General features: G+C 40.7%; 1 protein-coding gene across 11 annotated transcripts in view; it reads right to left on the reverse strand.

Moving 5' to 3' along the window:
* Nucleotides 1–26,766, reverse strand: part of APBB2 (amyloid beta precursor protein binding family B member 2) — a 166,510-nt gene that overhangs the window by 112,059 nt on the left and 27,685 nt on the right. The window lies entirely within an intron of this gene.

Genomic DNA, 26,766 nt, shown 5'->3' on the forward strand with positions numbered 1-26,766 from the left:
CTTCACAGTGCAGGGATCTTCCCAAACCTAGCAGGTGTCACTACCTGCTGCCAGACTATGGCAGCTCAGGTATGTAAGAGACACACTGCAAAGCACACTTTAAATTCTCTCTCTCTCTCTCCACACTGCAACACAGAGCTGCAGTTTTCCCCTGCACAAACACTGAATATCATGAAGAAAATGAATCCAGATGACAAGCATGAGCCCAAGTTATGAAAAAGCAGCAAGAAATGCTCAGTAAACAATAAATTCATAAAGAACCATGTTTTCAATTATGCTTGCATTCAGTAGACATCAAGTATATGATTTATTTTTGCAATGTCAGTACACTGCATCACAGTCATTTCACCCTGGCAAGTGGTTACATTAATGCTGTGGCATTTAGTATTGAAAAATATACATGTATTTTTCAGTACCAAATGCCACAAATATACCAAAATATATATAAAACCTCACACAATGAGGTTATCCTCCCATCAAAAGATGCTCCAGCAGCAGCAACATATCTGTCAGTCAAACCATGTTCTAGGATTCAGGGTGGTGTTCAACTTTCTGTTTGTTCCCCCATGTGAAGAAAATAAATATGCAAGACCAAAGATACAAATCTCATCAGCTGTAGAGCTTATATAATATTTTTTCTTTATTAAAGCAAAAGCCAGGCTAAATCAAGCCAAATTATATTCCATTTTAAAGACAGGTTTATATTTTTCTTTGTTCTTACAGAAATCCAAGAACTATAAATCCTAGAAAGCTGAGACAAAACAGACGATTTACAAGAGCTAAATACTTGCTAAAAATATATTTGTCCTTTGAAATTTGGAAATAGAACTTTTTAAAGCTAGATAAAAAGTAATTTTAAAATACAAAGTTTAAAAAAATCAAGAAAACATACTTTATTTTTAATAATAAATTTTACTTTAAAAAAAGTTTTTCAGGAAGAAAACATACCAATGCTCATTAAACTAATATTCTAACCAAATTTAGCATGTTTGTGCACTTCTGTATCAGATGACCAGATTTCAGTATTCAAGAGAGAGGAAAGAAAAGAGGGAGAGAAAGAAAACACACGTGTTATTAAAACCTTCCTACCAGGAAAGCCAAGAAAGCAGCAAGTTCCTGCTGAGATACATGGGTTTATATAAACAAAACTTTCTGGGTCAAGTGCTGAGACCCCAAACATCTTCACAGGCTGAGCACACATGCCAGCTTTTCCAAATAATTTAAAATTATTTCTTCCCAACATAGTAAAAAAGATGCATTTGTCTGTCATGGCATTGCCATTTTTATAATTGTTTTCATCTTATATATCAAACTTTTCTTAACCACACCTGGAGTAACTGCAACTGAAACAGTAATCAATTCAATAAGCTCCAAGATAATAAAATAATTTCAAACTCAAAATCTTTTTACTCCTGGAAGGAGACAGTTTTTTGACACAAACTAAGATAAGGTCAGCTGCCAGTTCTGAGATCAGAGGAAAGCCTGAAACACAAAATACAGGTCTCAAAGGTAGGAATCACCAGCCTCTTCAACAAAACAGCAGATAGAAAATTGCAAAACAAAGTTTCATTAACAGATATTTGACCTCTGACCAAATAGGATCATAACACTGATGGCATAAATTCCTGAAACTGTGCTGCCACACACCCAACATTTTCTATTTCCCAGCTGAGAATCCACCACCCTGAGTGTTTTTCCTTTCCTCTGAATCCTGCTGAAAATGTTCACTTCTCCACCCACATTTTTACCACATTGCCTGCCTTGAAAATTGGCAGACTTGAAAATGAAGAGAGGAATCTTTTTTCATCCTGTTTATAAATCTTCATATTTCAAGAAAGGCTTGGATAGTCAACAGTGGAGCTAGCTCAGCCTCCCAGACCTATGCAAGCAGCAGTAACTCATTTAGGGCTTTATTAAAAGCAGCAAATTGAAAGGCAATAGCATGCAGGCACTGATACCATTAGTAGAGAAGTCATTAGCAAATGCTTAATGCTCACAGATGACAAAAGAGTAAAATAACATTACCATTACTGAAATAAACAACTGGCTGTTTGAGGTAATAGTAGGTACATGTTAAAAAAAGTTAAATTGTCCTTATTTTCTTCTTTTGTAAAAATGGGGTGATAGCTACATATATTAGAAATGGGATTTCTGGGTACTTGGATTTCCATAGGACCCAGACTTGTAATCCTGTCTTCACCTAGCCTAAGAAAGAAGTGATGTCACAGAAGCCAGTGTGAAACCTGATCTTGAGCACATTACAGAATTTCAGCTAGAAACAATAAAACCAAACAGAAAAAGCCAAACAGCATGGAAAAAATTGAGAGTTATTGCTCTTCCTGAGAAGCTAGAGCAACACATACTTTTGCACATGTCTCAAAACAGAGACAGACTTCTATCTGATAGACTGCCCATGGATTTGTAACATTTAAACTCAAGCCAAATCTACTTTCTTGAGGTTTAGCAGGAATTTCCCAACCTAGGAATCACTGCAGCTTTTTCCTTCTTCCCCACTGCAGCTTGTGCCTGGTGGGTTCCTGCTAACAGCTAAGAAAGTAGCTGGTTTTACAGCTTTCCTTTCCAAACACCAAATTTCAGCTGGAGCCATTCAGTACCAAAATCAGTTCTATACTTTAGAAACTCTTTCCCCTGAAGCACACACACTAGATAAACAGTGCTCAGCAATAGCATTGTATTTTTCTTTTTGTCCTTATATAATAAAATAACCTGCAGATAACCAGCAAGATCTTCAGATGTTTCTGTTGACATTGAATGAGGAACTCTGATTTAAATCCACTTACATCTAAAAACTGACATAAAAAATCAAATATATTAATCAACTGTTTTCCCCTACCCAATAGGCAACTGCTTCTCAGACGGGCAGCAGAAAAGAGCAGCCACACTGAACCTGGGGGTGGCATATCTGTCCAGGGAGAGCAGCAGATAGTCTTCCACTTCTTCACACTGAAAGCTCATTCTATATGAAAATAAATCCATCTACTTGAATCAGGGAATACAAATTCTAAGAATTCTATCACTCTGGAGCACTCCTCCTGTATCCATTACAGTAATAGCTATATATTGATATTGGACTGCAATCCTGTTTGTTGGGCAGGATGAAAAGGTGCAAAAGTCAGTAGGAATCCAGTTGCTCTGGGGAAAATAACTACAGACTTCACAACTCCTGCACTTTTAGACTGGAAGCACAGTTATGAACTCGTGTGAGATTCAGGTTATTACATATGTACAGAATTCATCATACAGAGCTGAGTGAACTGTATCAGAACAAAACTGGTGACAGTTTTCATACTGCAGCTTCCTCTGGGCATGCAGACATGCAGACATGCCACATTCACGTTATCAGACTGGGAGCTCTGCCTTAAATTGTCTTTTAAACAGCAATCCCAGGATCCTACATACCCCTCCATTAAAATTCACCTCTTCTTCCAATCTCTTAATAGAAGAAAGAAGTCATCCAATGTAACATCAATAATTAATAAGTACAGCATGGCCGTCTATTTCAGAGATATATTTTTCTCTTTCCTTCTAGAAAGCACATTAAGAGTGTCTAACTTCAGTCCATCAGACAGCCTCCCAGTAAGCCTCACGCAACCACCCCAAGCACCTGGGCTGCTGGGGTTTGTTCCCAAAAGGAGAAAAGAAGAGCTTCATTTTTTATGAGGCTTCCAGGGGTCTTAATCTGGAAATAGTACAAAGACAAACAAACCTCAACAAAACAGCCTGACAATCATGGGGGACTCATATAATATAATGATGGCTAAAAAACTCATTGAAGATGGGGTGGAGAAGGCTGCTGTCACACCCCAAGAATTCCCTGACACTTTCAGCATTTGCCTTTTTCTACATCCTATCTTCTTTGGCAGCTGTTTTTGCAGAATCCACAGAAAGAAGCACCAAACACATTAATTCACTTACTGCCCTAGGGGGCCAAAAGGAAAATGGCATCACTTAGATGGTTTTACCTTCCCAAATTTTTGAAGGGCAGGAAGAAGCATTTATTTCACAACTAGTGGATAAAACACAGAAATGCACATGGCACTGTTTTATTCATGAACCCTGACAAGTCAAATGAAACTGAAGAGATTTGGTTTTCCACTATTGGAAGGAGGGTCCCTCTCCTCCCCTCCCAGGTTAAAAAGCATATTCTGGACACCCTCCTGGAAAGGGCAGGTGGAGACCTCAGGTCCTCCTGGGACATGGGCAGGTGTCCTTTGCTCCCTGCTCCCCACAATGAAGACTGCAGAGGTCACTGCAGAGGAGACTGAGAGGAGGGAAAGTCTCAATATTTATGAAGGATACTCAGGTCTCCTCCCTTCATTTTTAGTGATTCTTTTATTCAAAAATACCCAAAGCAGATATTGAAATGTAGTTTTTGTTCTTCTTTTAAGGTTTTGATCAGAAAGTGGCACATGTAGGTGGGACGACAACATTTATGCCACTCTGGCCCAAAACTGTATTTTCGTTTCAGCAAATCCTCCTCACCATTGCCCTCAAAACACTTATGCAGACCTTCACATTGCCAGTGATTGCTCCCAAACACCAGGGTATTACTTCAGTCCTCTGGCTGCATGACTTACTGCTCTTCTCAAGTCTTATTGAGAAAATCTTGCTGCTTTTCTCAAGTCTTTTTGCTGAACTGTGCTGCACAGACACCAAAGCAGAAGAAAGCAAAGCACTGGCTGACACTGAAGTAGAAATAATCTTCAGCCTTGGCTGACATCTCCCAGTGCACAGCATAGGCTTCAGCTCACATGGTCCCGTCGTATTATGCACTCCACAAAGCCCACTTTGACTTGTGTTCTGCCACTATAGTTACACACAAATCATATTACCTTCACCATTAAAAACTTTCATGGGAATACCCTACACTTACAGCCTGAGAGAATTGGTATTTTCACTGGTGAGTAATTCACCTTCCTAAGGGTGAAGCCGACAGCCAGGGCAAGGAGCTGTTCCAGAGAGACATGTGCTGCTCTGATGTGAGGTCTCAGCGCACATACATCCCATGTGCAAAAGCCACTGGAATAGGGACAGCTCAGAAACATCCAGAACAGCTCCAGCACTTCAGGCCCCTGCCTGAAGCAGGTTTGCAATGCGCTGAGCATCATCCCAGCAGCACAATGGAGCCTTCTATCCCTCTTCCTGTCCTTAAGTCCACTCCTCTCCAGATTTCAGTATCACTGCAATCATGACTCACAACAAGAACCTGCTAGTACAGAACTGTCTGAGCAAACATCTGGGCTGAGGCTGACAGTCTCTGGGATGTTATGCCAAAAGCACAGCACGATCAACGCGGGTACGTTATCATTCAACAGCAACTCTTCAATCAAGTACCACTGCAGCATGTTTCCCCCCCAGCAATCAAGCCATATTTTCTGTTTCCTCATCTGCCCTGACCCAAATTTTAGAGCTCACAAAAGCCCAACACACAATTTGATGACAGCACTTCAGCAGCAAAACAAGTATGCTTTGAAAACACTTAAGCAGCTGAGTTAAAAAGAATTTTAAAAACCTTAAAAGTGGAAATAAAAACTTGCATCAATATTTGAAAACAAAGCAGTCTGGAATTTCTCTCAAAAAAATCTTATTCTTAGCACAAGGGGGTGCAGCACAACTAGCTGAACAATTTTCGAATATATTTTAGGAATAACTTTCACACAGGCATCATATTTTGAAGAAGGAATTGAAAGCCAATATATGTGACAGAGACCAACCATGAGGGTTAGAATGATGCTCTTCCATAAGCTGGCTAGGGAGAAAACCATCTCTGTGACTTCTGAGCAGACACACCATACTTGAGACCAGGTTTTATCTGTCACTTACAGACCTGTGGGTGATAAGTATTCAGGTCACACACACACCTCTTCTGTAGCAACCCACAGCACAACTATTCATGTGATAAACACCCACAGCACAGTAGAAGCTAGAGGCAATGAATAATGCAGGAGATCCAGTCACTCTACCACATCACATACCCATGGGATATGGAGGCAGCATTTTAACTTAAGTCATCCTTCCCCCTCCAAGGCGCAAGCATGCTCTTGGGTAATTCTCTCTCCACCTCAGGTTCTGCATGTACATTAACAAGTCAAACCCAGCAGACCAGGACAAGTAGTTACAGAAGAAATAGGGACACAGAAATGCAATGCACCCTCTCACAAGATCACATTAAAATATTACATCATCTGCTCAGCTCAAGAGCTCCACAAACCAGGAACAGTTTCCCTGAAAAGGCAGTCCTTTGTTGACACTTCCCAAGAGATGTACTTTCTCACCACTAAGACAATAATTTCTCAAAGCATTAGCTAAACTAAGATAAATTAATACAGAGCCACACTCAGCCTTCACTTATAACTCTGCCTGAATGAAGACAGGCTATTAAATGCACACTGCAAAGCTGAAAGAAAATCTGAATTTGCAAGTCACCTCTTTAATAAGGCATTATCACATATGCTTTAGGTACAAATTCTCCCAGTAAGTCACATAAGTTACTAATTCCTATTCTGAATACTATTTCTACTGTATAATTCTCCACAACTGCTCTTGATGTTCTTCAGTACTTTCCACAGATTATGCTGCACACAACAAAGCGTTCCATCTTAGAGCATCCTCGAGATCCACCACACCAGGGCAAGGCACAGAGATAACAGATATCATGACACAAGGCACTTGGCAGTGCCAGCTTGGCTTCTCTTGGCACACTCTGCCTTTCAGTGTCCCGCTTAGTCAGGCACTCTGCCAGCACACCTGGCCTTCACACAGCTTTTGCCTTGGCCTGGGCATCCACTGCAGATTTAATATGCAGATTTAATATGCCATTGGAAGGGGACATCTCTGTCTCACATCTGTGTTGTTGCATGCTATTTCTTTTATATTATTTTCATATGCCCAAGAAAATCTGCATAGGAAAGCTGATGCAGCAAGAGAGCACACTGCATTCATAATGCCCAGGCATTAGACTGCATGCCTAAAATGACTGCACTAAAAAGAAAAAAGAGACAGAGTAAAGGCTCATGTATCTCTCCAGTTTCAGTCATAATCAACTGTAATGATGCTGTTACAAGACCTCATAATTTCAGCTTCAAAGCTAGCTAAAAGACAGAATTTCTACCTTCAACAACATGTACTAACAGAAATCATACTGATTCTGCAGACCAGGGCAACATATTCAAAACTTTTTTGCCTATATGTGCTCAGTTGTAAAAAGGGATCATCTCATCTTCCTTACAACTTCTCTGTCACTCTCGTTTCCTGTGGGACAAAATTTTAAAAAATATTACAGCACTTTTTTGCCCTGCACCAGAAGACCTTAAGCAAGCCTTTGAAATGTTGGGAACAGACCATTGCATACATACTTAATAGAACAGGTTTGATAGCTACTTATAATAGTGTTTCTGCCTTAATTCTATCTCCATCACCTCAAATATAACAACTGTTGGGGTTTGGGGGCTTTTGGGTTGGTTTTTTGTTCGGTTTGTTTGGTTTTTTTCAACAACACAGCGTTGGATAGTACTTGGATTTATTTCTTGCTCACAAGAACTGGTGGTTAAGAGAAAAAACGTTTGGTTAGCTTTTTCCTTTATTAATCATCATTGCTGGTGAGCTGACTCACTATCTAGGAAGTAAAAATATTTTATCAGTTGTTTTTTCACTCAACACTACAGTTCTAGTGCTATGCAATATTTTCCCAATTCACTACCTCTGATAGGGAGCCCTATTAATGGTGCAATCACCTGATGAAAAGAATGAGATTAATTTTCCAATCATCTTCAAAAAACACGCTCACATTTTTCCTACTGTCTTAAAAACTCCTATGAGGCCAAAGCTCCTATCTAATACATTTACTTCTACTGGTTTTACTGTCTTTTTTTTTTTTTAACCAACTTGAGGCCTCTGATAGAAGAGATCCTGCAGTTTCTCCTGAGAAAGTGATAATTAACTATTCTAGAAACAACAGGAAAAAATTCTTTTTCCAGGGAAGAGAAATTGGGAAGATAGAAGATACAAACTTATCAGGTACAGAAAGGTCTAGAGAACCACAACTCAAAGAAAAAACTCAAAGAATGGCTGTCACATGACAAGAAATTTGGTACTCACATGCCAGAGAAGCAGGTCCTGTATCCTACATTTGCATCCTGCATGGACCAATGAATTCCCATTTTTCCCAGTATGACCCAAACTGCAGAACAGCATTAACTATGCCTTTACCAAAAGCTATACCAAGTTTTACTTTACCATCACATTGGCTTCAAGACTTTATTCCTCTAAGCTGAGGAATAGCTTGCATTCTACCCTGAAACATGCAAGCATACTCATAATTTATTTGAAAACATTTTTTCCAACAATTGCAGACAAACACCAGATCCAAACAACCACATGCCCTAAGACTGCAATCAGCAATTCTACCTAAAAAAAAAATAATTTAAAAAAAAAGGCATTTCTCAGTAACAACTTCTGCTCAGGCATGATGACACCTCCAAGAGCTACTATGCATGCTCACAAGTCTGATGTGGCATTTAGCCATAAAATAAAAAAAAATAAGAATCCAGTATTGATTAGGAAGCTTTTCCAAAAGACAACCACTTTAAAAGAGGTTTATTTAATAGAAGAGCAACAGTAATACTGCAGAACAATTATTACCTGTATTGCTTTGCCCAAAATATGTTCATTTATGTTCTTTCCAAGATCTCCACTCCTAAGGTTTTAAGACCTACATTTTTATTAACAAGTGTCATGTTTCTGTTTATTTTTAAAAATAAGTTCATTTACAAAACACATGAGAAGCATCTATGTCTGTATTCAATCAACAAGGTTTTAAATTAATTTCCTCTTGAATTGAAAGGAAATTTTCCTTCAGGACATCTCACACACTTAATTAAGCAGCCAAATGATTATATTTATGCATCATGTCAATACTAGAAAGTCAACCCACAGAAATTAAGAATTCACTTCAATATTGCAGACTCTTCAGTAAAATAGCCTGCACATTGCTAGAACACTTTCATTAAAAGACAGGAATGCCATCTCAGAGCAGACCTGAATTAAGCAGCTGCTGCCAGATGCTCCAAAAGGAAGTAATCAAATTCCCTAATAATTCCTAACTAATAATATTGCCCTGCTCTAGCTCACTTAGATCCCTATCATTTCTGGCTATGAATTAAAACCTCCTGTCATCTCTCTGTTTTATCTAAGGCCTCAATTCCAGAGAATTACACTGAATTTCTTCCAATTTATGCAGACCATCCTTGTCAGTAAGAAACCAAGGGGAGTCAAATATAACCACAGTGAGAGGAATCTCATCTCAACACAGTGTGCCCAAATTGATTTTAAGACAGAATAAAAAGTAGGGTTTTTACCCCCCAAAGACTGTTCTGGATGTGCACTGCAGTGCTTTGTCCTAGCATTTCAAGAATGCCAGCTATGTTTAGCATTTTGCTTGGAGGTACTGCAGGAATGTAGGGTCAGCAGTAGCCACAGGTGGTCAAATTTACTCAAAACAGTTAAGTTAATCAGTACAACAAAAAAATGTAACCTCTTGAAGAGAGACAGATAGCTTCCAAAATGAGCACTGACAAAGACTAGAAGCTGGCTTGGACAGGACAGTTCTGGGGCTGTCTGTGTAGTGATCCTCTCTGGCTAAACTGTGACAAAAGATGTAAGGTATTATAAAATCAAAAAGAAGGTGCTCTACAACAAGAAGCAAAGCATATGATAGAACAAATTGAACTGAAATGCTGATAAAGGCCTTGAGGAAGCCTCCAGTAAATCAAAGGAAATTTAGGGACTGAACCTAGACTGAGGTCTGTGCCACAATGGAAAAATAAAATTCAAAACTCCTTGTGTTCAAAAATAATTTTCCTCACAGGTCACTTCCAAATGGAACTTGTTAGTGTTTGAGTGCAGAATTACAGCTCTAGGAAACAAAATCACTGACCAGTCACACACCATGGCGGAACACAGACAGCTGAAATGGAACAACCTGAAAGTCAAAAACATGAAAATTCTCCATCAGACGCTTCAAAACCTAAATGGTGCTAGAAGTGGCTAGAAAGTAGTATGTGAAGTAAGCATCTACAATCTCTGCTGAAGTCACAAATGGCAAGAACAGTGACTCCCATTTTATAACTCCAGTTTACCCACCTGGGAAGCTGGTTATTCTCAGAGCTACTGAGGAACAACTAACAGCTGCAAGACTTCCTGTCAGAGATAAGAGTGTGTGTATATGTCTATACATATGTATAAGTATGCATGTGATTGGACACAGGCACACACTTTACATGCCTGTAAAACCAGCTAACTCAATTTAAAATTAACTTATTCCCACAGTTAAAAGCAACAGTGAAATTTAGTATTATAATTAAGCTCAGTATAAATTGGAAATATGCAAAAACAAGAACTGGAAGAGTCTTTAATTTCATGCAGGCAGAACTTAAATAAGAACACAGTCCCAGACTAAACATGTTAAACTCCATGTCTGAACAGGCAGTGCTCACAAGCATTTTATGTACATTCAGCTGCAGAAAGTAAAAGTCAGAGCTGCTGTTCCACAGCCAGCAGAGTGATAGTAACTGTACAGTTTTACACCTGCAGTGATTTAAGCCAACTGTCCTTTTCAGCAGCACTTGGCCTTTAGATGGGCTCCACCTCCTCATCCCAGAGACAGGGTTACAAAGATGCATCTTCTTTGAGGGATTCGTTTTCAGCTGGGTCCTCAAATTGATCAGACTGGACAGGGTGCCAGAAGAATGCCAGAGATGAGGAGGTGGCATGTTGTAATAGCTTGAAGAAGATGGACTGACACCCTTAAACAGTTGCTGTTAACAGCTTTTAAAACATTAATTTTGGAGCAGTCCAAAGTGATGTGAAACCATGCCCATAATCTTTCACCACGCATTTAAATTTTGTTGAAAGATGTCACATCTGGCACACGTGACAGACCAGGAGCACTGCCAGCACTAATGGTTTGGATGACACGTGTAACCAGTGTGCTCAACTCTTCCCTGGTCACTCTGTTTTTTCAGTACTGTTTAAAAATAGAAAGGAAAAAAAAAAAAAAAAACCCAAAAAAACCAAAACTTAAATTTAATTGGGGTAACATCAGAAGCTTACAGAAATCCACACATCCTGATCTAATTTCAGCACAGACAAATAGATCATCCTCATTGTCTGAAGGATAAATAGCTGGCCCAGGGACAGACCTGCTCCTTGCAATCTGGGAAAGAAAGGGAAGGTTGATTCCAGCATCAGTCACGCAAAAGCCTTCTCCAAGGATCTAGAAGTTTCTGGCATTTGCTGCCCACAGTAGCAAGCATTTTAAAAGAAATACCTTATGTCAGAAACATCAGCCAGGCTGGGCAACACCCATGAGTCCTGGGAGCTTCAGCAGATGCAGGAGACAGAGTACAACAAGCAACCACCAGGTTCCACTTGGAGAAACATCACACAAGTCCCCTTACGCTGGATACTGGTCAGAGAAGCATTTACCTGACAGAGATGACAGTGCTCCTGCAAACTGAACAGTTTATGCAACATCTGCAATAGTATTAGAGTAGAAACAAAGACAAAGCTTGAGAAAGCACCAATTACTATAGTTCAAAGGCAGCTGAAGTTAAGAAAATGTAACAGAAACCAGGGAAGTGTTCTGCCACAAAGGTATTTTCAATCACAATATTTACGCATAACTTAAATCAATGAAGAATGCTTTGGTGTAACTGAGGGGAAAACTTTGCTCATAGCAGTAATTAGCAGACAAAAACGTACAAATGAAATCAGTGGAGCTAAGATTCTGTACCCTGTATTCATAATTAAGATCAGTGGCTTTTTTGCATTTCTTTTCCATTACATATTCATTCAGCCAGGAATTCATAAAATCTTTAGACAAATCAATGTACAAATAAATAATTTCTTAAAATAATTTTCCATATAATATGCCAAGACAGCTATCTGTTTAAAAACCTTGACTTGAGAGGATGCCTTAAAATTCTCAGTGTCCATGCCAGTCATCTGATCTCCGGGCATATTTATTACCAATCATCTTTCTAACTTATACTGTTTCTGTCTGTACTTTGAACAAGCAACTTGTGAACTATCTTAAGGATAGTCTGCTAAAAGAAATAAAAAGTCAAACCTATTTCTACTTGGCAAAAAAAAAAAATTAAATTCCATAATTACTAAACCACAGGCATGCTGCTGTACGTTTAAACCTTAACAGAAAGGATTTTTTAAAAAAACAGTTATTGCTATTCAGCAAGCATTCCTATAACACAGGTTTTACTGCTCATCTTTTTGCAAGATTACTGTACTTAAGCACCAGAGAATACTTTTAAGAGCTCACCATACTCAATGAAACACTACTCCGGAAGATAAAGCCCTAATTAGAAATATCAGTATGCAAAACTCACACTGCAGAGCTTGTTGACTGGCAGCAGAGCATTAGATTACTACATCCTTCTTTGTCGGTCATCTCACAGGCACATGAGGAATTATGTTTAAATTTAACACAATTCTGATGTGGCTGGTACAGTCAGCAAAAGCACAGCCTCCAAACTGAAGAGAATGGAGTCACTAAATTATGGCAGACCAGGGTATCTGACTACAGTGCTCTAGTAACTGTGCCAATTCTCTGAATCCTGAAAACCAAGAAAGAGACTGTGCTTTCTATAAGCTAAATAAAGATTTCTATTTTGATGGCTTAAATAAAACAGACCCCAAGGGAGGAAACAAATGTTGCCCAAGTCATCTGGCATGTTTACTCTCCTCAGGTGCAACGGACAGTGACCCTCCCAGACCGGAGACAGCATTTCCTTGCCAGGGTCATGTCCACTTCCCCCCTTGGTAAAGAACACCTCTAAATGATTTTAATTCTGCCACTGGCCTAGTTTCAGCATGTGTTCTGATGTCTTATTTGTAATTACTTATGCTTCTCAAAAATGGAGAGGCTATCAGGTAATAAAACATTACCCCAAACCATCTCTTGTCACTGATTCTGAGACAGAACAATGCTGTCATTAAAATGAACAAAAAGACTTCTGAAGGCATAAGTTTTACACAAAATTACAATCCTCTTTCCCCTCAAATTAGTATATTTTGTTCCAAAGCCAGGTCTCTGTGGGGGGGACTGACACTGACTGCATGCCAGATGCACACCAAAGCCATTTGACCTCCTTAACAGCACAGGGGAGAAAAAGCTCCAGGATCAAGATATGGATAGGGGGAGATCCCTCACCAATTAACCATCATGGACAAAACAATCTCCACTTGAGGAAATTAATGTAATTTATTGCCAATCAAATCGGAACAGGGAAATAAATCAATAAATTGAGAAAATAAAATCAAATCATCAAACACCTTCCCCAATCCCTCCCTTCTTCCCAGGCTTAACTTTACTCTCATTTTCTCTACCTCCTTCCCACAGTGGTGCAGAGGGACTGGAAATGGGGGGTGAAGTCAGGTCACCACACGTTGTTTCTGCTGCTCCTTCTTTCTCAGAGAAGGACTGCCCACATTCTTGCCCTGCCCCAGCACAGGTCCCACCCCCAGGAGACAACACCCCACAGGCTTCTCCAGCCTGAGCCCTTCCAAGGGCTGCAGTTCTTCATGGACTGCATGGGTCCCTGTCCCCAGGGCACAGTCCTTCAGGCACAGGCTGCTCCAGCATGAGTCCTTCACCAGGGCACAAGTCCTGTCAGCAAACCTGCTCCAGAGTGGGCTCCTCTCTCCACAGCACCACAGGTCCTGCCAGGCGCCTGCTACAACATGGGTCTCCAGTGAGGTCACAGCCTCCTTCCTCCTTCAGCCATCTACATACTCCAGCATGGGGTCTTCCATGGCTGCGGGTGGATCTCTGCTCCACCATGGACCTCCATGGGCTGCAAGGACACAGCTGCCTCACCAGGGCTTCAAAGGAATCTGCTCCAACACCTGGAACACCTCCTCCCCCTCCTTCTGCACTGCCCTTGGTGTCTGCAGAGCTGTTACACATATTCTCACTACTGCTAACATATGGCTCCCATATTAATGGTAACACATTCTCACTCCTATCTTCTGCCTGCTACTGGCACTGCACAGAGTTTTTTTACACCCATATCTGCTATCCCAAAGGTACTACCACCACAATGGATGGACTCAACCTTCACCTGTGGTGGGTCCCTCTTGGAGCTGGCTGGCATTGGCTGTGTTTGACATGATGGAAGCTCCTGGCAGCTTCCACAGATGCCACCCCTGTAGCCCTCCACATCCAAAATTTTGCCATTATACCCAACACAGGCACACAGAGGCCCAAGGTGCTGCCAGCCCCGCCCCGGCAGCCCAGGCTGTGCCCAGTAACCACATTTGCCTTCTCCTGCCCTTTCTGAACTCCAGTGCCATCCAATAAGTGAGAAGCCAAACTGTACTGACACTGCAGATAGTCTAGCATCTAGTTCAAAACTTCATACTTAAACAAAGGGCATTGTCTGTAAATACAAACACACAGCATAGCAGTCTGCTATTTCCAAACATATGCTGCATTTTCTCCAGCTGAGAGGAAAGGGCTGGTTTTAAATAGTGACTGAAAATTTTGCTTATAATTTTTTCATTCTAAAAGCACAACTGTTGCTTTGCCATGAACATCAATTTTCTGACGCATAAAACAAGACCAATGGCATAATTTAGGCCAACTTAGTCAAAGGTTGTCTTTGCCTGACAAAGATAAAAAATAACAAACATTTTTAACAAACACTGTACTGCCTTTACATGCTTAGAGCAAATGAACTTCCTTTAAAAAATAACTGTTTAAAACACTTTTCCTCCAGTTCATCTATTACTCCAGCAAAGCTTACTCTAAATGTTACTGAGTAAATAACATCTAGAAACTGCATCTAAAGAAGTCTCACACACACACACATCATTTCACTGCAGACATTCTCCATGACACACAGAGTAGCTTATTCACCAGTACATAGATACAATAGGACCCTGTCCACAGGAAAGGTGGTAATCAGGTTTTATGTAAAAAGAAAAAAGCAATGGTGATTACTGGAAGAAATGAAACATAAGAACAGTTATTACAGTTTGGAAAAGACAGACACTTTAATGGTTTTGAACAAGTGATTTTATTTCACTTGATAGTGAAAAGATCAGACCCTTCTTTTACACTTAAAACCTGCTTCTCAACCCTCTGTTTCCTGTTCAGAAATGTGCTTTTAGCAAGGATTATGTTGCCTTTATTTGCACAACAAGAGAGAACATCAGAAATGACAACAAACCTTAGACTCCTTAGGCTGAATCACCCACACTCAAGTACAGTAAAAGCAAACACTTGCAACCATACAGATGCATTAATTACGATACAACTCCTGTTATATGAGCATCAGTATTTATTTTTTACCTATCAGTTGAACCAACATCATTTACAAGATTTCTTTAAAATAAACCATTGAAAAATCATAGCTGAGGCTAAACACAGAGTAATAGCCCAGAGATCTAGAATTTTATTTTGCTACTTACAGGGAGAGAGGCCTTGTACAAATTGCTTAAGCCCACAGTAGTTTGGTTTACAAAATGACTTAAAAACACAACTACCATATGTAGTACCTATGGCTTCTTGACAGGCATCTTAGAACAATCTGGAAGAGAGAATCTGTAACACTCCCTACAAGTGTATTAATAACTTGTTTTGATGCTTGGAGACCCTCAGTTGAGGTATAACCTGTGCACAAAACACAGAGCTGGAGGAGTTCTCTCCATGACTTCCAAACCAGAGAACCATAGCAAGATCCAAAGAAGTGACAAACCAGTAGAGGAGACATGAAAACACACAAAGAAAACCAAAGTGATCTATTACTCACAAATAAAACTATCTCAACAGTCAGAGAAGACTCAAGACTAGCCATTCTTACGCCACAGTCCCTGGAAGATAAGACAGATCTCCAGGAATTCAGCCAAACCTCCCCACACTAGGCAGGCAAATTGAGTGAAGAACATACTGTCACCTACTGCTGCAATTTAGCATCTTCTAATATTCTTAACTCCTAATTTCCAAGACAGTAGAGGCTTGCTGAAAGTCTGCAAAATATATCCACAGCCTGTGACAACATGCAAGTAGACACTATTACTAGTAAACTTTGGCTGCACTGTTATTTTGTGCTATTATGGTTTCCTTCATTTCAGGCCCTTTACAAGCACCTATATAAAGATTGCTTGTTTTACATGATAAACAAAGGAGCAATTTATGCTAGGTAATAAAAGAACAAATCTATTGTATAACTTCAACATTCCAAGGGATAAGAATAAGCAAGTAATAAATAACTCCATTTGAGTGAAGCCCAAAGTTAATATTAGGATAAATCTTAACTCACAGAAAACCCAAAGGTCTATAGACGCCCCTGACCTCAGTGCATTTCTTCTAAAGCAATCCTTTTAGTTGCTCTGTTTGGTGGAATGGAGCTGTGAACAACAATAAATCTGAGGCTGAACAATTTACAAATACATGTAACTGCTGCACCAGGTCACTAGTGCTCAGCACAGCAATCCAAAGGAGCAATTTCCCTCAGCAAGGTGCCTCAAAACAGACCAGGTTTAATCTTCACTCATATTATTACACTGGTTGAGCTGTGAGCAAACATGCAGCAAACTAAGTCAACTTCTTGGTTTGGATGAAGAAACAGAAAAAGCAACTCAAGACTGATCAATAGTTAAGGTGTCATGAATCACTCTTTCCCCTTAGCAGCTACAGGAGAAGTTGCTTGGTGTCCTGCAGGAATAACCCACTCCTTACACGACAACATCTACAATTACTAAATAACAATCAACAGGCTCGCTTTAGTTAAACAACTATCTATTTGTACAGGCTTTTCAAAAGCATCTAACACTGACACAAAGTTCTGTGAAAGGATAAATCTTTCATGGAGAAAGCAGAAGACCTGAGCTCATGCACATCTTGTTTTCTCTGGAGATACTGCTGCTGCTGCAGTATCCCACTTCCAGGTCCATCCATCAGATGTCTGTCAGTGTGGTGACTGACTCAACCCCCACACCACCTGCAGCAGTCTTCCACAGCACAGGAGCTTTATACTGCTGATGGTTATGCTGGGGAAGGATTAGAAACATTTATTCCTCAAGGTCCATTCATGCTTTGCAGCATTTTCTTTTCTGACAGACATATGATGTCTGCAAAACTCAAGGCCAAACTAGTGTCAAAGGTCCTTAAGCTGGCACTGCAAATAATGAACAAGGAAATTGCACCATGTAATCACAACAGGATAATTAGTATATATGTACTTTGTTAGAGGAACACAAACAGAGTAAAATAGGCTCAGTAACCACTTTGCTGCTGGAGGTCCTGTTAGAGGCAAGAGGCAATTTCTCACAGCACTGTCTCTTGAGAGCATGCTGCAGGGATCAGCTGCTTCCTCACCACCCCTAAAAGGAAACCCAGAGGACTAACACCTCTGGGAATTCACACCCACAACACAGGCATAAAACAAGCAATATCTGACTGAGGCACAGATCACAAACAACAGCACTGGTGATATGCACAGCAAGATATTAAGGATTCAAGAGTAGAAAGCTGCATTTTTACCTTCTATGAAACTGAATGGAGATGAATACCCACTACTGCATTTCATGCCTGTCTTTAATTTGGTAACTCCAGCTAGCAAGATAGAACTCTTCCCTATTGCAATAAACTATTAATGTTTCTAAAAATTACAACCCGAGGCACCAAAAATCCGACATCACTGTGCCCTGTGAAAAAACAGAACTGCATAAGTTTTGCATCTCCACAACAAGCAGGTCCTTCTCCCCTTTCATTAGAAATGCTTTAGTTTAGATTTCCAGACTGCTCCTGTTCAGCAGGGCTCCCACTCATTGGTGCACTCAGCCCACCTTGAGCCTCCCAGACCACGGGAAGCTCAGGGCAACTTTTTCTCTCACACCTCCTGATCTTCCTGTGCCTGGTCTGGCACCCTTTCAAGCAGCCTCCACAGAGAGCAGGATGAATCCAGGCACTGTATTTGACTCACACTTGGTGATATATAAAATCAAGCCACAGCACTGGCTGAAACAAGAAGCAGGGCCACATCACACAGCATGTGGGGGAAAAAAAACCCACAAAACAAGCTTAAAGAATAAGGATTGCCTCTTCCAGCAGTAACTCACTGGCTTGGCTGTAATATTAATTTCATTTTTATTTTCATTTTACTCAGATCCCTTTGGCTAAAAGGATGCTTTTCTGTTCATAAGAACTCTTCTCCCAGTGTACCCAAACAGCTGAAGCTCTTTTTCAGAAGTGCTCTAAACTGAACAGATTACAAACAGCTGCAAGGATGCAAAGCTGGGTGATTTCACTTTACACTCCAAGTTGTGGCAATTAAAAAATAAACAAATACAGAAATAAGCAGTACTGTTTCTCTGAAAGCTGCATAACTCCACCTTCCCATTCAACACCCTGTTAAGGCACATCCTGTGTACTCGGACATGGCTTGTGAGTACTGTCCAGTATCATACTGACCTTCCCCGCCAGAAGCTGGGGACTTTTAACATTTTCTCTTTATTTTCCAACCCTAGTCTAGCAATTATGTACTGTTCTGTGAATCTTTGCTCCTTTGAAAAAAGGGAACATAGCAGAGATAATAGCTACAAGTTGTCCAATACCATATATAAACCAGAAATCAAAAAAACATACTACTGGTTTGCAGCTGAAATAGTTTCCAACACAATTAAGTGTATTTCAAGCGACATATTATATTTGTGCATTAAATTATAATTACTTGGGTAACAGGTACAACACAACTCTAGTGTTGTATGTAAATTCAACTTTTCTTTATTGTATTAGTGAGAACTCCCTTTAATTTTGATGAGTTAGTACAGGAAAATAAATGCAATGCCATATTAGCACAAATCTAAGGAAAGAATTGCTTAGCTAAATTTCTACCATCTACTGTTTTTGCAAGCATCTAAAAACACAGCCAAGAATCACTAGAATTGCTGAATATGATTTTTAGAAAGTGGGACATACACACAAAAAGAGCAAAATTGCAGATCCATCAAAAAAAATCACTTGGAGTTCAGGTCAGCTTCTTATCACAAAGGTTTTGTAAAATTACTACTGAAATAATTATTTCTTTTTTGGCAGAACATCAAGAAAAAAGACTTGAAACATCAAAAAAAGCCTCTTAAATAATAAATATGTCCCCCTGATACTTTTGACCTCAAAAGGAAATGGTCTCAGCCATGGTAAATGCTGCCTGCATTGCTCCTCCTCACTTTCAGAGGTACATTCAGACACCAGTCCTCCATAGGAAGTGATGTGATTTCCCTATGGAGGCACCTCAAGCTAGGCACACTGCTCAGATTAGAGCAGCACAAAGGCAAAGCACCTTCTGTGGTCATTTCTGCAGCATGCAGAGTACAGAGCTGAAGGACAGCAACAGACTAGCACCAATGGCACCAAATAATGACAGTCACTGAGGAAGAAGAGCAGACCTCCAAACCCTGCTCTCATGGAGCCTCATCCCATTCATTAAAACATAAAAGTATCCATGTGTTCCCAACAAATGCCACAAAACCAAGTTCTGCAAAAGCCTCAGCACACACCCAGACAGAAATGCCAACCACCTCATCCTGCCACAGCTGCTGGGGCCAGGTGAGAAGCAGGAGTGGTGAGAAAGCGGGAAAAAAGAAAAATTCAAGAAATCACCACTAATTTCCCCATTCAAAATTGCTGCCTAGTTTTCTCCACACCTGCTCCATAATTTTAAATACCTATTAGACTGCCAACACCCAAGAAGCGGTGCCCAGTATGATCCAGTCTAGAATGTAATGTAGGCATGGGAACTGTATTTGGGTTAATTGCAGAGGACCAGTAGATCTAACTTAACGACTTGCAAGAGCACAGCATCTCAGCTGTACAGCTGCATTGCTGAGGGAGCTGTTGGGAAGCCCTACCAGCTCAGTTTTGCCACAAACCTCCAGTTTGCACATGCATCAAATAGTGCAGATTTTGGTTTCGCTCAACTGCCTACTGATATAAGGCCATAACTCTGTGACCTGGCTCTGGAAATCTGTAAATTTCTACTTTGCTTTTTCAAGTCTGTTTTTACTTATCAGAAAAAAAAAAACAAAAAAAAACAAAAAAACACAAACAAATTTTTAAACGTGTTTTTTTCTTTTAAAAAAAAAAAAAAAAAAAAAAAACAAAAAAACAAAAAAAAAAAAAAAAAAAAAAAAAAACCAACAAACCAGCAAAAACCCTCTACTTTGTAAAAATGCATAGCATTTTTATTCCTGTTCCAAGCCAAAACCAACACCAGATGGAAACTCATTTAAAATTCTTACATCTTTTTGCAAGGAGGCTACTACTACCAGTTAAGCAGTCCCAGGAAAAAAAAGTAAATTAAAAAAAAAATCCCCAGCAATGGACTATGAAAGTGATTTAAATTATATAAGATGAGTGAGCACAGAAGAAAACGGATCAACCAGAGCGACTTCTTCAAGAATAATAATGTCTTATTACTTACTTGGAAAACAATGAAAAGTCCTGAAAATACCCCCAGATACGAAATGCATAATACATGTTCCTAAGGATAGTGGAGCAAACCTGAAGCAGTTTTACTCTGCAACAAATCTCAGCTCCTAAAAAGATATAAGGCCACAAACTGACCTGCTGTGAGTCAGACCATGCCAGCTGCAGAGGCCAAAAACACCCAAAAATCCATCTCACCTCCATTCCCCACCCTCAGGCTATGCAACAAGTTGAGTGAGAAAGCCAGACCAGGAGAGAGAAAGAGAAATCTTGTTGTTTCCTGAGTTTCTATCTGTAGCTTTAAGGTGGCTGCCCTGCATGTCACCGGGTTGCATTTCTTGCTGGAATAATAGGAACTGTAGGAATAATAGTTCTGTAGGTGACTCATTCATAATTCATAAAATCTTAAGCATTTTGCAGCTCTCACTATGAATGCAGACCAGCATTTCTAGTCTCATTTACCACAGCCAGTCTCAACAACAAAAAATCTGTTACTGTTATCAAAAATCAGTAACAGAAAAGTTTTCTGATACTGAGAATACTTTGCAAATAGTATGAATACAGCACTTATACAGCAATCTTATTCAGAATGTGTGCAGTGGCCCTTACTGATCAGTCACTACAGAAATCTGAACAATGGCATGTCTTTTTAAGAAAGTAAGAGCTGTCAAAGTGTATATTTATACTATTTGCAGAGCATTCTTTATTTAGATTTCTATGGTAACCAGTAAGTAAGAGGACTGCAGTTCATATTTTGAATTTTTTTCATTCCCCATAGTCCAAACTAGCAGAAGTACTACAACCTTTTTTCAAGAAGGAAAAAGCAATAAGCAAACATCTTATGGACTCAAATAGAGCTGAGTCTTTAATAATTAACTTTAGCTGGAGTTCTCTAATGTAGCAACAAACAAATCATTCATTCAAGTTATCTTTTTTAAAGTAATTTAGTAACAAAACCAGTCTGGTATGCATCACACACCAGGCAAAACTTGTCACAATGAGATTTCTGCTGTTACATCATTTTATCTGCCAAAATGCAACCACTGAAGAGGAAATGGGCAAGTTTGTTCTCCCTGTGTCACATGAGGAATCAGGGACCACAGACATACATTGTGAGAACCAGTACCTGCTGCAGGGGTACTGTACTGTTAACACAGGAGGAAGCATGTTCATTATTAAACCACACCAATTTAATTTGAAAAGAGGGTCAGACAGTGTGCTGCAGCCCACACTCACCCTACACCTCCAGAACAGACTGTGGCCAGGCTGGTCCAAAAGCAAATTGTGCTTGCTGTAAACACTACAGGGCCAGCATGAGAAGCACCAGCTCCTGCACCCACACTGCCTGGTTATGGGTTTTCCCATCAAGTCCTCCTACTTACATTCTGGGATAATAAAACATCAGGAAGAATAACATAATTGCTCTGTTTTGTAAATAATCAGAACTCAAAGTTATTGTTATTTATTTGTTTTGAGGGGGAGCTGCAAAGCAGGAAAAAATTTACCTCTCTCGCAAAATATGAGGTATGCCCATTTTAACACCAGAATTGTATGCATTCTCAGGTATTCACTTCCTTCCCTTTGTTAGTCTTGATTTCTGAAGAGGATGCCAGCCCCAGACACTGGTCAGTTGCCTTTAGCTCCAGATATCCAAGACTAATTTCCAAAACATCAGAGAAATTAATCCACTGGCAACGTTAAATGATTTTTACAGAATATTCCTCTCCCACATTCCACATCAGGCCACTCTCTTCCAAGCATTTTGGTACCATACCTTCTGAAAGCTCATGAGCAAGTCTAGAGCAAGTGCTCCCCAGCAAGCCCATTTTTGCCCAGTGCATTGAGTTCGGTTTTTGGGAATCATGATTTCTCCCTAGACAAAAGCTATTTTTATCAAGGAAAGAGGAAATCCTGTCCCCATCTCCTGTGAGTTTTATTATACATCCACAATTCCCAAGTGAAACTGCACAGGGCTTTGAGAACTATAGCATTCTGGCAAGAGCACTGAGGGTTTAGTCATGAGACAGCCCAAAACTGCCTAGAGGAGAGCAATTGCTGAACGCAGCGCAGCAGGAGCCCTCCACGACCACGTTCCCTTCCCACTACCCAGAAGCAGACAGAGGGCCAGGCAGCAGCAGATGACAGCCCAGGCAATCACTCTGCACCTACCCAGAGTCACCAGTGAGGACCACTCAGTCTCAAAAGCCACCTTTTGCCAAAGAGCACAAGACAAAAGACACCTACCAGCAGTGCTGATCAGCACGGGGTCAGTGTGCGCTCAGCAGCGCTTGCCATGGGACCAGCGGGACGCCGTCAGCAGCCCCCAGCACAGGACCTCCATGTCCTCTTTGCTGCCTGGAAAGTGCAGAGAAGACAGCAGAGGCACTCCAATATCCAAAATATCCTAAAGCACTGAGAGCCAGGCACTCTTTGCAGCTAGGGCAACTTGCAGAACCAAAATTAAAGAGCAGGGAAGCACTGGGGAAGGTACACTTTACTACAAGAGCCCCATGAATGGGCACCATTTTGCCTGGTTCCCCCAGGGGCCTGTAAGCACCAGCCACTTGATCCCTCTCACCAGCCTCTCCCGCCCCCCAAAATGGTGGTGTCTGAGCACAAACAAAGCCATCCTGTTTTAACATACCACTTTATGGCAAGAGCATGGAAAAGCAACAGTAGGCAATAGTCAAAAAATCAAAGAGAACAGAAGTTCTGTGGAACAGAAAGCACTTTCAAAGCCCCAAGTTCCACTGGGATGCAGAAGCCAGTGAATGAGCACTCAGTTTCACTAAAATTACTCCAGACTAGTAAAGCATAACATTACACAGGGTAGTAAATTCAGAAAACAAGAGCTTGTTAGATACAGTAGAACAGGAATACATTTTCTACCTGTGGCTTATGTCCCTCCCTTGATCTAAAAAATCCAAATAATTTCAACATCACTGAAGGAAAACAGATTACTTCATCTCCCTCATGGTCCCATCTAATGCAACTAACCAGTTTAAAAAGGAAGAATTTACAAGTGCCTACCAAGCAATGTCAGCCAGAGGAAGGCTCCTTGCCAACAAAAACTGCAGCATGTTCATCTCTGCATCTCCACACCAAGCCTCCTAAAAAATACTCTTCACAGCAAATCTTTCCTTAGAAACTTCTTAGCATGAGCTATGCTGAAGTATCTAATTGTGTTCTGCAAAGCACACTGCAAAGGTCTCAAATATTTCTTCACTCTGTTCTTGCACATGTTAACTCATCTAAGTCATATAACCATAGAATATCCTGAGCTGGAAGAGAGTCACAAGGATCATCGAAGTCCAATGCCTGGCCCTGCACAGGACAACCCCAACAATCACACCATGTGTCTGAGAGCATTGTCCAAATGTTTCTTGAACTCTGTCAGGTTTGGTCGTGTGACCACTTCTCTGGGAAGCCTGTTCCAATGCTCAACCACCCTCTGGGTGAAGAACCTTCTCCTAATATCCCATCTAAACATCTCCTGGTGCAGCTTGCTGCTGTTCCCTCAGGTCCTACTGCTGGTCACCAGAGAAAAGTGTTCAGCACCTGTTCCGCTGCTTCCCCACATGAAGAAGCTGTAGACCTCAGTTTCCTCCAAGAACAAACCAAGTGAACTCAGCTGGTTCTCTCATGGCTTCCCCTTTAGACACCTCACCATCTTCATGGCCCTTCTTTGGACTGTCTCTAATAGCCTTATATCGTTCTTACACTGTGATAACCAACACAGCAGTCAAGGTGGGATTGCACCAGTGCAGACAAGAGCAGAACAATCCCCTCCCTTGCCTGGCTGGTGATGCTGTATACACCCCAGGACACAGCTGGCCTCCTGGCTGCACATTGGTGACTTAATGTTAAGTTTTAAAGAACCACAACTCACCATTTAGGTGGCACACTTTAGCACATTCTCTTCAGAGAAGCCACTCTGAAGCATCCCCCTGTATTCAACTACTCCTCTGCTTGGTTAGACTACCTTAAAAATGCACCTCGTGTGTATTCATCCTGCTGCATGCTGACTAAGGTCTAAGGAGGGATAGTCACTGCAGCCAGCTAATTCCTTTTTGTACTTACTGAGTGATTCCCAGCCTGACTCCCTGGCCTTTGCTACTGCATCCTCACAAAACACACCACGGCAGGACCATCTCTATTCATCCCATGTTTGATGACTAGACCCAGACTGTCCCTGCTGGAGCTCAGAAGCAGCAGGAGTAGCAGGTAGATCAGGAATTGAAAGCGGCACCTGACGCTTTTTTTTAAAAAAAGAAAGGAATATATATTCCATTTATATACATACATATGTATATATATATATCTACACCCATATGCCTACTTATACTTTGATCCAAAACACACAAGCCACCAGCAGCCACCACACAGTGAAGGAAACAGCTGTTTCTAGACACTGATACCCTACCTCAGCAAGAACAGTTCCAAGGACAAGAATCAAGAGTAGTCTGGACTGCACCATGGGATCTCACACCTTTGTTTTTTGTTATAAACATCAATGCTTTGTTTTGTGAAAATACAGACCAATTTCCGTCACAAGAATGACAGGAATCCTCCAGAGCATCCTTCCCACTAACAGATAAGGCAAATCACCCTCTGTGTGAACTACCCAAAACAGCACACTTGAGCTCTGGTACACTGGGCAGGTCCAGCCATGTTAACACTGTCTTGCTCTGTCCAAGTAGAGCACATGTTAAGCTTAACCCAGCTGTAGATGGCTGCTGGCCTCCAACATCCCAGCAGGAGCAAGGTCACTGCCACAGCAACACAACAGTCTGGACGGAATGTCCCTGCTTTCAGCCCCTGCTCCAGACTTCACCATCACGGTTTCCTCCACTAACTGAAAGACATGCATGTCAGTAAAGTGTCTTTAGCAGTTCACCATCATACACACATGTTCCAAACAGACAGGGGGAAAAACCCAGTCCCTTTTGGCTCTTTCAATTACAAGCCAGCCTCCTGCTGCTCACAGTACTGCAGTGCTACTCCTATACAAGGACACTTGCTTTTGAATACCAAAGGTGATGGAGGAAAAAACCCCACAAATCTATGACACTTTTTCTCCACAGATGGGAAGCACAGAAGCAAAGAGATCACCATAAGAGAAAACACTGTAACATGCATTGAAAAAAAAACAAAACAAAACCCAAACAAAACCAGAAAAATTGGACTGAGTGGCCCAGCTGTCATCCTGGCCACCTTGAGGTTCTGCCATGCTGGCAGGTAGCACTGTAATCCACAGGGGCTGCTACTGAAGGAATGCAGCCAGTACAGAGCAAAATGCTCTGAAGAGCAAGGGAATAAGGAGGCAGGACTTTGGATAGCTTTTGCTCTAAATGTTTCTAAAAGGACTAAGTAATTTAAAACAACTCTCCTCTCTTCCATTTGCAGCATACTTTATCTAGCTTTTTAATTTGTTTTGATCAAGCTCATGTTCCTTCTGTTCAACCAAGTAATCCAACAACTCGATATGTGAACCACTCAATACTTGTCTTAACATGGAATTCATATGTCACTGATAATCAGTTGCTTAGGATGCAGAAACACACTGAAAATCCCCGTGCAGCTGGGCTCTACAGAATAAAGGGCACAACACCTTCCTGGAAAAATATCTCTAGTATCCAGCTACAATGAAAAGGAAGCACACCTACACAGTTTGGCTGACCCAGATATTAAATGTTTGGCCTCTGTAAGTAAATAAGCAAAATAGAAAGACAGAAGAAAGTGAAATTAAAATAACCACAGAAAATCCAGGCTAAGACTAAAATCCCCCATCAACACCTCAAATATGCCCACAACAAAAAACAAAACCCAACATGAACACAGGTTTTCATAAGGAATTTTTGCTGCATTGTCCTCCAGTGTTTGGATTTTAAGGTCATACACAACCGTTCACAGTTTCCCAAGGAAAGGGGAATGAGATGGCAGCAATAGTCCCTCTCTATTTGTGCTGACTTCTAAGAAAAAAGCAGAATTTTTAATTCTAAAAAATTAGAAGTCCATGGTAGGCACCATAAAGCTGCTACAGTTATACATTAGCATTACATAAATTTAGATTCTTCCATAGTCTGAAGTATCTTTAAAGCACAACTATTCCACTTTTTTGAAATAACTCTGTTAGTGTGCCTGCAGAACTGTAAGCTAGCTAGGAAGGAATATATACCCACTGCTAGGAAAGGACTAGTTGGGAAATGCACCAAGCACACAGAGCTGAGGAGATGCTCAGC

Source organism: Pyrgilauda ruficollis, unplaced genomic scaffold (assembly GCF_017590135.1).
Source record: "Pyrgilauda ruficollis isolate IOZ18807 unplaced genomic scaffold, ASM1759013v1 scaffold1, whole genome shotgun sequence".
Classification (NCBI taxonomy): domain Eukaryota; kingdom Metazoa; phylum Chordata; class Aves; order Passeriformes; family Passeridae; genus Pyrgilauda; species Pyrgilauda ruficollis.